The sequence below is a fragment of the Cyanistes caeruleus genome, chromosome 2 (genome assembly GCF_971803275.1).
Source record: "Cyanistes caeruleus chromosome 2, bCyaCae1.hap1.1, whole genome shotgun sequence".
NCBI lineage: Eukaryota > Metazoa > Chordata > Aves > Passeriformes > Paridae > Cyanistes > Cyanistes caeruleus.
In genome coordinates this window covers 76,125,417-76,138,931 of record NC_141702.1, presented here as the reverse complement: position 1 = coordinate 76,138,931, position 13,515 = coordinate 76,125,417, and the positions used below count along the sequence as shown (strand labels likewise).

The 13,515-nt window shown below is 34.3% G+C and overlaps 1 protein-coding gene across 5 annotated transcripts in view; it reads left to right on the top strand.

The window, feature by feature from the left end:
- The window catches only part of PACRG (parkin coregulated), a 219,075-nt gene that overhangs the window by 67,249 nt on the left and 138,311 nt on the right, over positions 1-13,515 (top strand). The window lies entirely within an intron of this gene.

The following is a 13,515-nucleotide window of genomic DNA, read 5'->3' as shown; positions in this document are numbered from 1 at the left end:
AGTCCACCTTCAATAGAAGTCCTTAAGCTACATGTAACAAGTGTGGAAAGATGAATTGAATAGAACTTCCTGTTCAGATCGCTCCTGACATCAGTCCATCAGTGATCTCTTTTCTCCAGACATTCATGATAGCGGAAAACAAGGTTATGTTAACATCTTCTTGTGCAGAGCTACAGCTAATTAGGATAATAGTTTTTTTTCAAGGATATGGAAAGTCAAAGATGTATGGATTGAGCACCTCAGAAGATTATTTAGACCACCTGACTGACGTTGCATGAAATTGATTTCAAATGCAGAATAGAATAGAATAGCATAGAATAGAATAGAATAGAATAGAATAGAATAGAATAGAATAGACTAGAATAGAATAGAATAGAATAGAATAGAATAGAATAGAATAGAATAGAATAGAATAGAATAGAATAGAATAGAATAGAATAGAATAGAATAGAATAGAATAGAATAGAATAGAATAGAATATTTCAGTTGAAAGGGACATACCATGATAATCTAGTCCACTGCCTGACCAAATTCTGACACATTAGTTAGATAAAACTAAAAACCATCAGTAATAATCACGGAGAGCAGGAGCTTCAGCCCCATGCCTTTTCCCCAGGTAGTTTTTTATTTATGCATTAAGAATCTAAGATTATTAATCTGTGTTTTTTAAACATCACCTAATGTGGTGATATCATCTAATATGTTGACTGTCAGGTTTGAATAAGCTTTCCAAAATATCGTTCAAGAAATGACTTAATTTTTAGATTTGCACGAGCTGTAATTCAAAATTCCAGTTACTGGTTAGCATTGGGTTATTTGATGAAAATTTAAAGGTAGCAAATACACATTGGGACTGCTAGAATTGTGCTGTTTCTCTTAATCTTTTATTTTATCAAAGAGGTTTGTTGATAAGCCTTAGAATGTAAAAGTGAGTTCTCTCTAAGAGTGAAGCATGTTTTCTCTGCTTTAATAATTAATTCTGTACCCATGTATATTTCATTATAAAGTGGCAGCCTTTTATACTGCTGTTATTTCTGAAGGAAGCCAAAGCTATTCCATCCTTGCTCAGAGTAATAGATACTGTGCACAAGCACATTAGAATGGTTTTTCTATGTTTTTATGCTTAAAACAATATTCTCATATCAGCTAAGAAATGTCTTTGTTTATACCCACATTGTCACCTGGAGGTTATGAAATTGGAGGTATAACAGGATAAGCCTCTAAGATATTACCTAGATAAAAACTACTGCCTTTTATTTTTTAAAGTAGTTCTGCCTGATCTGATGTTACATGAAAATTATTTGATTCAGATCTTTCCTATCATACCATACATATAAAATTTCACTAAACCAGTAAAAACTTCCATAGCCTACCTAGGACTTACCAAGAAATACTGTGTACTTGCATGGAATTATTTACATTTGCTCAGCAATAAATAGTACCTGAGTCACATTTGGTGAATATTTGTTTTAGAACACTTAAAAATACTTGGTGGAGTTGTTAAATAGCTAAGTTCTTTGTTTGCAAACTCCCATTTAAGTCAATCTATCTAAGTCACAGATTTAGTGGGCCAAATATTTTGTTCTAACTGTACTTACTTTTTGCTCCCATTTATTTCTAACTTTAAATGTGTGTGAGGTTTTTCTTCACATAGAAATATTTAACCTATTCTCCAATAAATGCTACATTTTTATGAAGAACCATGATAAACCCATTTTCAAGACCTCCTAAGGAAACATCTTCTAATTAAGGTGCAGCTTATAATATCACATATTTCCATAGCTGCCTTTATTGATATCTTGAGAATTTAAATAAGTTCAAACCATTCATTCCTCCTCAGCAAAAAGTGCTGTATCTATATCCTGTCCAATGCTCATCTTAGCTTTTTTTTTTTTGGTATGAGTTTTATTTAAGTTTCAATGTTGTTACCAACTGGGGATGTAATAACTATTGTTCTGTAATTTCTGGGAGGTTATTACTTTTCCTGGTCATCAGGTCTTTGGGCCAGTTGTTGCTATTAATCATTACATGAATGATTTCTGAATCATTAACCATTAACTCTGCAGTCCTCTCGAACTCCCACCATCTCATTTAGTTTGTGAATTTATTCCAGAATCTCCTGTTTATTTTATTGGTTGGGTTAGTCTAGTCAAGAGAAAGCTAATTGAGAGCTAATTGCAGTCTTCCAGTGCCTAAAGGGGTGTTGTGGAGGAGACAGAGCCAGACACTTTTCAGTGGTGCACAACAGAAAGCAAAAAGGCAGCAGTCACAATTTGCAATAAAGAAAATTTCAGCTGGATAGTAGAAAAATAGTTTTCCATCTTTGTGGCAGGGAATTGAATGAGATGATCTCCAGAGGTCTCTTTCAAAGTAAATTATTTTGTGATTCTATGAAATTAGATGGATGAGCCTATTATTTTGTATTTCTGCATTACATTGCAAATGTCATAACATACTGCTGCTCAATGAATAAGACTTCCCTGGGCTTTGAAACATAGGTGTTTTACTGGTAAAGAAAGCGAGGCACAAAAATAATGGTACAACTTTGAATGTGTTAACAAGCTTAATTTGTTCTATTACAGTCTCAACATTTCTTTAACTTAAAACCACATCTTTACGCAGTATTTATACTTACATGTGTCTTTTTCAGTACATACTTCTTGCTGCTCTCTAGCCGTGGCAGGTAAATTTACAGCTGCATTCATAAGGTGTCTGAGATTTATGTTCATCTTCAGTTTACCATAACTAATGACAAATGTAAAAACACCTCCAGCTTTAGATCCTACAGTCAGCACATTAAAACCTCTCTAAACTTTTGTCACTTTAATTCTTCTTGAAGGCTTTGATATTGATGTAGCTTACTGAGGTATATCCCTTTTTCATGTAGGAAAGACAGAAATGTTTATAATTAGTATGATTATTCTATTGACAATGTACAGTGTGCTTTGGGCTTCTAGATTTCATGTGATTCAAATTACTAGAAGACTTTTAAGTACTTCTTATGTAGAATCAGGTTCTGAAAGTGACTGAAGTGAACAGGCTTATCTGTTTTCTCTTTAACTTAAAAAACTAATGAGGAAAAAAGAAACTAATACCTCAAAAATCTCTTCCCAAGCTATGAATAGCAGAACCTAGAGGCAGTATATGGAATAGTAATTATTTTATCTGACAGCTATTTTGGTAATAATCAACTGGAGCATCTTTCCAGCTTCTCAGTGTATTTCTGAAGGTGTGATGAGGAAACAGGACATTGTATTCTACATGTAGCCTCGCCATTTCTTATTAAAGAACAGTGTTTTTCCTTTACTTGCTGGACACATTATTTTTAACACAGCCCAAGATGCAATTTTTCTTTCCTTGTGACAGGATCACCACTGGCTGTTCTACAATGTGGCGATCACCATAACCCTCAAGGAAGCAGGGCTGTTACTCAACCCGTCACTTCCCAGCTTCTACTGGTATAGGGTGTTGTTCTGTTCCAGCTGCAGGGCTTTGTGCTTCTTGTTGAATGCCACAGTGTTTCTTCACTTTTCTAAAGGTTACTTGAAATTTAAGCTCTAGTATACATTTACTCATCATTCTTAATATTGGGCTTTGCCTTTCATGTTTTGGGGGCATGTAAAATTGAAATATAAAATCCACATGTTCTAGGAAAGTCAATTGTAACTTAAGTGTTGCAACAAAAATCTCTTCTCCAAGGTCTGGTGTGGGTGTCCACACATGTTCATGCACCAATGATATCAGAAAGGCAATATGTAATTTTGTAGTTACAGAAACAAAAGATTGATTCTTTGAACTCCCCATTTCATTTGTTTGTGTTTGCTGTTTTACTGTCTCTGAGTGCTTAAATATATCTGTGTTCTTTCCTTCTATTAATATTTGGGTTTATTTTGGTAATTTAAAGTGGTCAATGTGAAGGTGAGTTTCAAGCATAAACTGTAGAAATGACACAACTATAGAAATGTCTGGAAAGCCTTAAAGATATAGTACTGGACAAACAAATAGCATCTGATGTTAGAGATTCAAAAATCCTTCCAGGCCCTTGGATCTGCCTGCACTCTTTTGACTGCAGTTTCTTTCTCTTCTAAGGCAAGACCTGGGTAAGGAATATAAATCCAAGTGCCCTTTAAGAAGGATTCCTGAGCATAATTATTAAAGCTGGTAACATTTGGGCTCCTTCTACTTGTGTGTAGTGTTATTTGCAAGAATAACTAGTGTTTTTAAAAACAGACTGCTCAGATGGAGTTACTGGGCTAGAAAAACTAGGATAAAATAATGGTGGTATTCAGGATTTTTGAGTTTGTATGTTCTGATGAAAGCACTGGATTTGTAGGAAAAATTTGTAGAAAAAACTGGATGCTGTTCTGTTCTTCCATTCACAAGAATGGATGCCCAACAGCATTTCCTTATTAATGTTGAAACAAATTAGTTTAATTATTAAAATAGTTATATATTCTGTCTCTGACAATAAATGTCCTCCATGCTAGTATGATAACATAAATCTTAAATTTCATTTGCTTTTTTTAACAAACTAGGATATGCCATACATCCCGATCAACAAAAACTACATTTTGATTTATTAATATGCTCTTTTCCTACAGAATAATATATTTTTCCTTAGGATCTGATTTGATCTATTATGCAGGATGGATAGTTTACTTGAAATAGAACTACATGAACACTTGCTGGTGCATCAGAACCAAATTAAAGAAGTTTCATCTGTTTGTTCACGTCCTGTGCCACAGTTCAATGTTCCCTCATATATTTCATTGTATTAATCAGATCACCATAATGGTAGATCTTAAAACCAGTAAAAAAAATGTATTTGTGGTGGGTTTGGTTTTGGTTTGCTTTGGTGGGGTTTTTTCCTCTTAGTTTTATTTCTCTTTAGGTCATCACAATAACCTGACAGCAGCTACGGAGATGTTTGTGCTGGTACAACTGAAAGGAGTGTGAGCCCTGGCAGTAGATGAGGAAGCAGAGGGAAGGAGGAAGGGAAGATATCTTAAATCTATTTTATACATCTGTACAATTTTAAAAGATAAAATATCTAATCAGTGGTCTCTAGGAACATTGAATGAAGAGTATTTTGCTTTATATCTTTATAATCTGTGCTGTTTTGTAGTGGCCTCAAATCACCTCATAAATGTTCATCAGTTTATTTTACACAGTTTATGCTATTAAACCTGTCTTGCAGATAAAGAGAAAGGTCACAGAGGGAGACTTTGTATTAGATTTCTAACTGTAACCTAATCCTGATAATTATTTTAATAATTTAGTGATTAATTAGAAGCTGGTAATTTTATTCTAAGACCTGACTGTTCAGATTAGTTAATTTTTTTTTTTCTGTTCAGCTCCTGCTGACTTATACAATTTTTATGAGGGCTCTAATTGAAAGACTTTAGAAACTGTTCTTCAAATCTTTAAATTAAATGCTTTAAAATTGCCTAGAATCAAAGTATACTATTTCAGTAAAGTGAAACAAATATGTCAGTTAAAAATACAGAAAACGTAGTTTCCAGTCAGAAATCAAACCAAACCCTCTTTATTCTTCTACTTGACAATTCTACAAATCAAATCCAGGTCTCTGAAGTATGGTTCCTGAAAAACAAGGAGTAGACATACAAAAATTTTAAAATAAAATACTCTATGGCCTTAGATGTTCTGTTCTTGTCAAGAGGCAGAAAGGGGGCATCCAAAGCCTTCTAATACATCTTTCAATTATTCTTTTTTTTCCTGAAGTTCTTCTTTCTTAGCAAGAACATGTCTTTCAGTCTCTTTAGCCAAAGAATCAAAAGTTTTGTAGACACCAAACTGCTAATAAATTTACACCATATATCTTCTCTGATGAGACTTTTTTATAAAACGTGTAAATCATCCCTGTTAAGAGGAGGAAGGTTGATTTTATGGCTAAAAACTTTATGACATCTTTGTAAAAAACTAAATGATCACATTTTAGATTGTGTAGCAAATGTAACAACTACTCAGTGATGCAACTTCAGAACTGTTCTGTAACTTTTGAATACAGCATTTATCTGCCTGGCTGTATTTTTGTGATCCTAAAGATAAATACATAATATTTTCTGTCCCACTCTATGCAGTACAGAAACAAACTGAAAGTCCTCTAGAATAAAAGTGAAACAAATTTCTTTTGTAATGCCATATTTAAGTATTTCTAATTTCATTCTAGCATCCTGGATTTTACAGATAAGTTTTGAAGAAAAAATACAAGGTTTTGAAGAGATGAATACAGGGTTTTCTTGTTTAAGGAAAAAAAATTAGAACTTCCTACCTCTTAATAAGAAAAAAATCAAAACCCAAAATTGAATGTTTCCATCGCTATTAAAAGACTATTTGTTATATCTTAAACTTTTCATAGAGCTGTGAAACCTTATGCATCAGTAGGTATTGAATAAAATACCTTTCAGTATGCAGCTATTATTCATGCCTTTTACTATTTTGATGCCTAATCTTATTCTGATGATAACAGTAGGAATGTTTTGCTTTTTTATTTCAATAAAGTCAAGAGCCAGTACATCTGTTTATGACTAGTTCTCAATTGTGTGCATTTTAGTAAGAAATGAAAATATGTTATGTACATGATTTCTGTCTTGAATCATGCTGGAGGTGGCCAACTTAAACCAAGTATTCTGCTCTAACTAGAACTCTAGGTGACACCGATCTAAGATTAATCACTATTCCTTCTATACACAGGTCAGTGAAGTGCATTGCTATATGGAGACTTCATAGAAAACAAGCTAGTAAAATTCTGATGTTAGTATATGACAAAAAATAACATTGATGCAAAATCTCATTTTTATTGAACACAGAGTGCAAAGTAAACACAACAGTATTGTGTTTATGAAGCCAGGGGGCTTCTCAGAAGTATGGGTCATAAATATAATCCCATGAAATCCATGGTTCGAGGGAACAGTTTGTCTGGAATAGTTGCAGCTGAAAACAGAATCAAATAATTAAGCATGCATATAAATATTTAAGTAAATATATATATACATATATATATATGTATGTATTAAAATACAGAGAATTACATAAAAATAGATATTTTATAGCTAGCTCAAAATACTATATTTCATCTTACCTTAGTCTTTGTTAATAAACTTTATAGAAAAGCTTTCAATAACAAGTGAAACATTAAATTGCACAAATGTTCAGTTACCACACAGTGGTGGAAAAAGAAAAGGTTAAAAGTGAATCTATCATACACATAAAGAAAAACACATACTGAGACAGTAGAAACTTTCTTAACAAACTGACATCCATTGCAGCAGAATTTCAAAGTTTGGTTTGAAGGGGGTTAATCATATAACAAGTATCTCATCTTTCTGAGTAGTTAAGCATAGGGCATATACAGGAAGAATCTTTTAACTTCACAGAAAGAGCCATAAGTTTAAGATGCTCTTTTTCAAAGTGTTCACAAACAGTGCCAAGATTTTTTGTTTAATGGTTACTGTTTGATTGTAGTATGCAAATCCTACCATACACACTTTCTATGTAGATTGCATGGGAGAGGTGCAATTATTCATTCTTCATATTTTGATGGCTTTTGATGCAGAAAACAGTTAAAATATTTTCATGGAATATTGTAGTGAAATATCTGTATGGAACATGTTATAATAAAATGATCATTCATCAATACTTTATATCTTATTCCACATTGCTATAATTTAACAACTTATGTATTATGCAATGAGGTAATAGATTTTCTCCCACTTACCACCTTTTTAGTTTTAGTGGAATATGTTCTTACATGCACTGATATAAAGAATTTAAAGGGTTTTTTCTCTAATGATTTGACAAAACATCAGTCAAATATAGAGTATAAAGTCCTAAAATCTAAATTAAATAGTAATGAGTGGCATAAGTCTCATTGAACTGAGAGGAATCTCTCACCTATTTCCTTTACAAAAAAGTTACTGAAGAGACATGCTGTAGAAGTATCAGAAACTTGTTTCCTTCACCTGATCAGCAAAAATGAACCCAAAGAAAGTGGCATCGTTTCTCTGAAACACCTGTCTCAATTGTTAGATGTTTTGCATATTAAGATAAGGGGTTTATTCAGCATGGTTCTTTGCTAAAGGCAAGAGATGTCCTGCAATCTCCTTAGGTTTCCAGTTATGACATCAGAATACAAATACCCATACAGAGGGTTTGCAGCATCACACCAGGACGTGCCCAAAGGGATGAAAAAGGGATGAAACAGGAGTGTGCTGCCTACTATCACAAAACTTTACATTTGTCCTATTTGCTTCCCTGATTTTCGTTTGTTATAAAGTAACGGGGAAGCCTGAGAGAACAAAAACTTCCATGTCATTGGATGCCTTTATGTTGCACCTTGCTGAAATATTGTTACTTTTAAAGTATTTGCTATTCTAATTGCAACAATACTGTTTTTCAGAGGCTGGAAAAGCTTCTTCAGCATAGTCTGTAAGGGCTGACAGGGAAATGGTTGCTATGGAACTATTTTCTGAGCTGGCATGGCAGAGCAACATTTGGAAGGATTTAATTTGCATCACTTCCATGCTGCAATTTCTTCAGGAGGATGTGACTGTAGACTTCACCAGTCACGCAAAAAGCAAAGCTCCACACTGAAAGTATTTGTTTCCCCAGAAATAGTACAAGCGTGTGAACCCTCCCACCCCCACATTTATCAAGGTTTCTAAATCAGTTAAGATCAATTTACAAAATTATTTGTGATTTAGTAATCATCTCATTCATTAGTTACACGAAATCCTGAGCTTGCTTTTTTTTTTTTTTTTTCCATAAAGGTGTTAGACTGATTAAGGAGAAAAGCTGTTATGTTAATTACAAGAATTAACAATTGCTGACTCAAGACCGTAAGCGTGAAACACTTGGACATGCCATTTCTCCTACATGTGTAGAGACCTATATATAATAAATAGTTTGTCTTTATCTTCCATTGAAATTAAGTTTAATATTGTGAAATTAGTTTTATGATCATTTGAAGGGACTTTCCTCTTACGTCTTTAGTTAATCTATAGCTTATTATTATGATTAATACTTTTTACTAATAGTGCTAGTTGCATAAAATATTTGCATTAATAAAATACCACTGCAGAGCTGTCCTGTTAATAAATTGAAGGCTCTGGAAACAAGAAATTGTAGCAAGAAAAGCTAGTGTAACATATTGCATTAGCGGATTATAATTTCAAAATTAAATATTAACAAAATTGCGGTCTTGTATGTTATCCCATGTATGTTATTAGCTCCTCAATAAACAAAACAAAGAAAAAGACAATCAGTTCATAATTATACAAGGACTGGTTTGGGGATAGTACAAGTCAGAATTTCATTCCAGGCCAGAGGTATGTGGCAACTTAAGTAATAATTCTTAGTTATTCGACGCTTAGAGGGCCTCTGAGACTTCTTACCGAAATATTGCTAAATATGTTAACAAGTTAACTAGATCATTGTGCCAGAGCTGCGGCCGTCAAAATCGCTGTCTTCCCACCTAATTCCCACCTCGGGCCGGGCGGGAGGAGCGGCCGCGCTGGCACCGCCCGGAGCTCGCTGGGAGCGCGCTGCGGCCGGGCCGCCCCCGCCCCGGGGCCGGGAGAGCCATTTACGGGAACGCCGAGAAAAAGAACCCGTCTTTGAGTTCCAGAATAGGCGAGACCTGGGTCCTGATCTGGGGAAAGTGCTCCCGAAGTGCAGTGTGAGGAGAGGTCTATTTGCCCGGCGTTACTGCCTGCCCCTTTGTTCCCTGTGTCCTTGGCAAGGGCTGAAAGAGCTGAGCCTGTAATACTTGGACCCTGCTGTGCCACTTAAAGAAATAATAAGCCATTGTCTTCATTAAGCAAGCCTTGTTTTAGCAAACAGAATTCAAATACTAAAAAGGGAACATTTTTAAGGGGGGAGAATCAGAGACAGGGATGCTTTACAAAATTCCCTAGAGAAGCTGCTTTGTTTCCACTATTTTATTGCTACTCACTGGGAAGATTCATATTCAAATAGGTTGGGGTTGTGAATCGGTCGTTTGCACATTCTCATGCACCCAGGAAGGCTATGATTATGGCTAATTACAATGACGAATGGAATCCTAACAAGAGTGCTCAATCAGATTGCTGTTCATGCATGAAACAGGGCAGACCAGCCAATGGAGGTGTGATTTTGGTAATTACAAACAATGGGGGCTAAGTTGAAAAAACCTCCGTAAATCTGCTCGAGACAAAATAAGGTCTAATTAATCACTTTAAGTTTTGAATTCTCCAGATGATCTGCATGCTCGGTTCTCTTTAGCATTCTTTTAAGAGACTTAGTGTAAAGAGTAAGAATGCATTCCTATTCCCTCATATTTTCACTGCATAAAATGCAACTGTTTCAAAATACCCACTTTCAAAATAATGACTTTCCTTTTGTGATGACCGTGTTGCAACCTGTTTGTCAGGCAAGTAGATGGAATGCTAGAAAAATAAACATACTGTTGTTTGCCTTGCTAGCAGTGGCATTATCTATGTTGAGAAAAGCAGTGAAGTTTCTTTGTCTTATTATTATTGACCTCATTCTCAAACTTAATTTTATGGAAGTAAATGGTAATTTTGACATTGCCTCCAAAGATTGCAGATTTTAAATCTGCCTTTATAAAGTTGTACTTGGGCTAATGTAAATAAATGACTAAAAATTCATACATTTTTTATTAAATTATTTTTTTTAATGAAGAAATATTAGAAGCATATACATGGAATCAAATGAAGGCTAATCTTCTGGCAATGAAACTTTAAGGACAGGTCAGTTTTTCTTTGTCTATTAATTCCAGATTTTATTTTGGACATTTTATTACATGAGCCAATATTTTCACAGTATAAAATCCTTAGATTAATTTGTCCATAAATAAGTACTATCCTGAATATAATAGCCTGGTTTCAGTACTCTAGGGAACATGTGGTGAACTATTTTTTCTTGTTGATTCAGTTGGTGTGAAGGGATCTCCTCTCTGTCTGATTTCTGTGAAATCTTGAGTTGACATATATATGTTTAAAGTATGGAGGTATTACATATTCAGAAAAATTATAGAATAAATGTCTTTTATTGAGCTTCCATGTGAAAAAACACAAACCATAAAGTAAATAGCAATTGGTTTGGACCACTAATGCTTGTATGTATGTCTTCACTGGTTTTATTGGGTCTCCTGTCATTTAAACAAGTCAGCACTTTGGCAAAAGGCCCTTTTCTTATTAGGAGGATATTTCAGTATACAAAACACATCACTGTTGCCAAAACTTTTGTTGAAGTTGATGTACAGGATCAGATTTTTACTGGATATACCAGATTTTGGCAAGACAGTTTTAAGCACTGGTATTTTGTGATATCTCACTGTTAGGCTAAGGGTTGTATTGGTGCTTATTTTGCATGATCTTATAATTTGTCACTAATAATAAAATTTTGATTCTTCTGTCACCTTTATACCACAAAATGATGCATTGCTCAAGTTGCTGTACATTTCATTATCAGCTGATGTAAAACACATGTTTATAATTGTGTGATTTGGCTGTGTGGAGGCTTTGGTGGCAATTAATACAAACTTTTTCATGTCCCCTTTAACTATCTGGTAGGGATTCTGTCATATTATGTAGGATCCAGCTGTGCACAAGCCTCTCATTAAGGTTCATGGAACAACTACTTTCAACCATGCCCACCCAGATTTGTAGACTTCTCTGGAGAAAGCATGATCTATAGTACTTCTGAAATGATTGAGCCTAGAAATTAGCTTGCTGCTGCTAAATGATAATTTGTCCCTACTGGCTCCTGCGGTTTCCCTTGGATAAGTCCAACTGCTCAGACCTGAGGTGCATGTTGCACCCCTCAGTATGTTGGTGGGTAGTGTTCTGTTGGTTTGGTGAGCTGAATTGCTCAGCAAGGGATAAGAGAAGACCAGAGCAAGCAGAATAGAAAGATAGTGCAAATTCAAACACAGAGATAGAGAGAGAGAGAGGAAGTGAGACCTTGTTAAGTGTGTCATGCAGCCAGATTGTTTTAATCATCTTTTGAAATTATGTTCGTGCAAGAATTGATTATATTTAGTCCTTTTGCTGCAGTTCCCTCCATTAACAAAATCATTCAGGGAGTGTCTTAAAAGCTTTTTACTGTCTTTGGTTGCATCCGATGTGTCTTAAATGCTTGTGCTTTTGTATGGAAAGCCTTTGTTAAACCTTTGATTTTCCAGTAGTCTATCAAATTAAAACCATCTAGGTCATATGCCAAACACCTGGATAATCTTACACTTAATTAGGTAACCCAATTGATTGCTCAGTCTCATGTGCTGTATTTATCTAACAGAAAGTGAAAGTAATCACTTTGCCTAGCTACAGTTTCTCATTTGATGTAATATAAATGAGGAACTCACTTGACTCTGGCCATGATTTTAACTTGAAAGTCTTATGAAAAGGTCTGCATGTAACAGACCTCAATGTTTACAGTAACCTCAGCTGTGAATTTACCTGCTGGTGAGACCCATTACTTTTGTCCCTGCTTCTGTGCATCTTCAAATCATTACTTCTTATTTTGAGAAAAAAAACAGGAGTGGGAGTAAAAGGAGTATTTAAAACTTTTCTCTTAATGAAAGGAATCTGTGTCCTTCACTGACAGGATACTTCACCAAAATAGGAAGAAAGAATTCCTACATCAAAAAATCTAACAATTGAGGAAGGTAGGAATAAGGGTTTTCTGCTGTTAGATAGACATAGCTATATTCCAAAGGATTAAAATATTTTCTAGCCTCAATAGATTGTGAAATTTATTATAAAAACATACACAAAAAATATTTTAAATGCGTTTTACTTAGTTTATAGAAGATCATTATGTTTTTTGAAGATATCAGTAGTCATAAAGGATATTACAATTGGAGAGATAATAAAAGTAAGACTACTCTATTTCATTACTAGTCTATTAATTAGAATTTATTTAAAGTAAGAAACATTTATAAAATACATAGTGGTATGGTGTGATATAGAGCTTTAATTTGCATTCATTTCTGGTGGCTTACATATCACCTATAAGACTTTTGTTTTCTTAGTGTATTTCTTTTTCACTGAACTGTAGTAGGGCGAGCTCAATAGTTCTTTATTTTATCAATAAATGAATTTATCAAAAAAGCTTGCATAAGATATTACTTTAAGTATGCATAAAGAAAATCTGATTTTATTTGTTTCAACAGTGTATTACTGTAACACAAAAGTGGGCCATATTCTGACATATGAAGTTCCTTCATATATGAGCTAGACTCCAAAAAATAAGAAATCTATAGATTGCTTTAGCTGGTCACTCTCAGTTAATTTATTCTGCTTGTCAGAATCTTTTGGGATATATGAAACTCAGCTGGTCTCATGGCATCTCTGACAACTAATTCCCACAAGAATAAACTGATATATTTCATTTTTGGAACAGGAGGCACTTAATAGTCAAAGTATCATGAAAAACATACTGAGATTAGAACAGTATCCTATGGTCTTCAGTGACAGAATTACTTTTGAATCA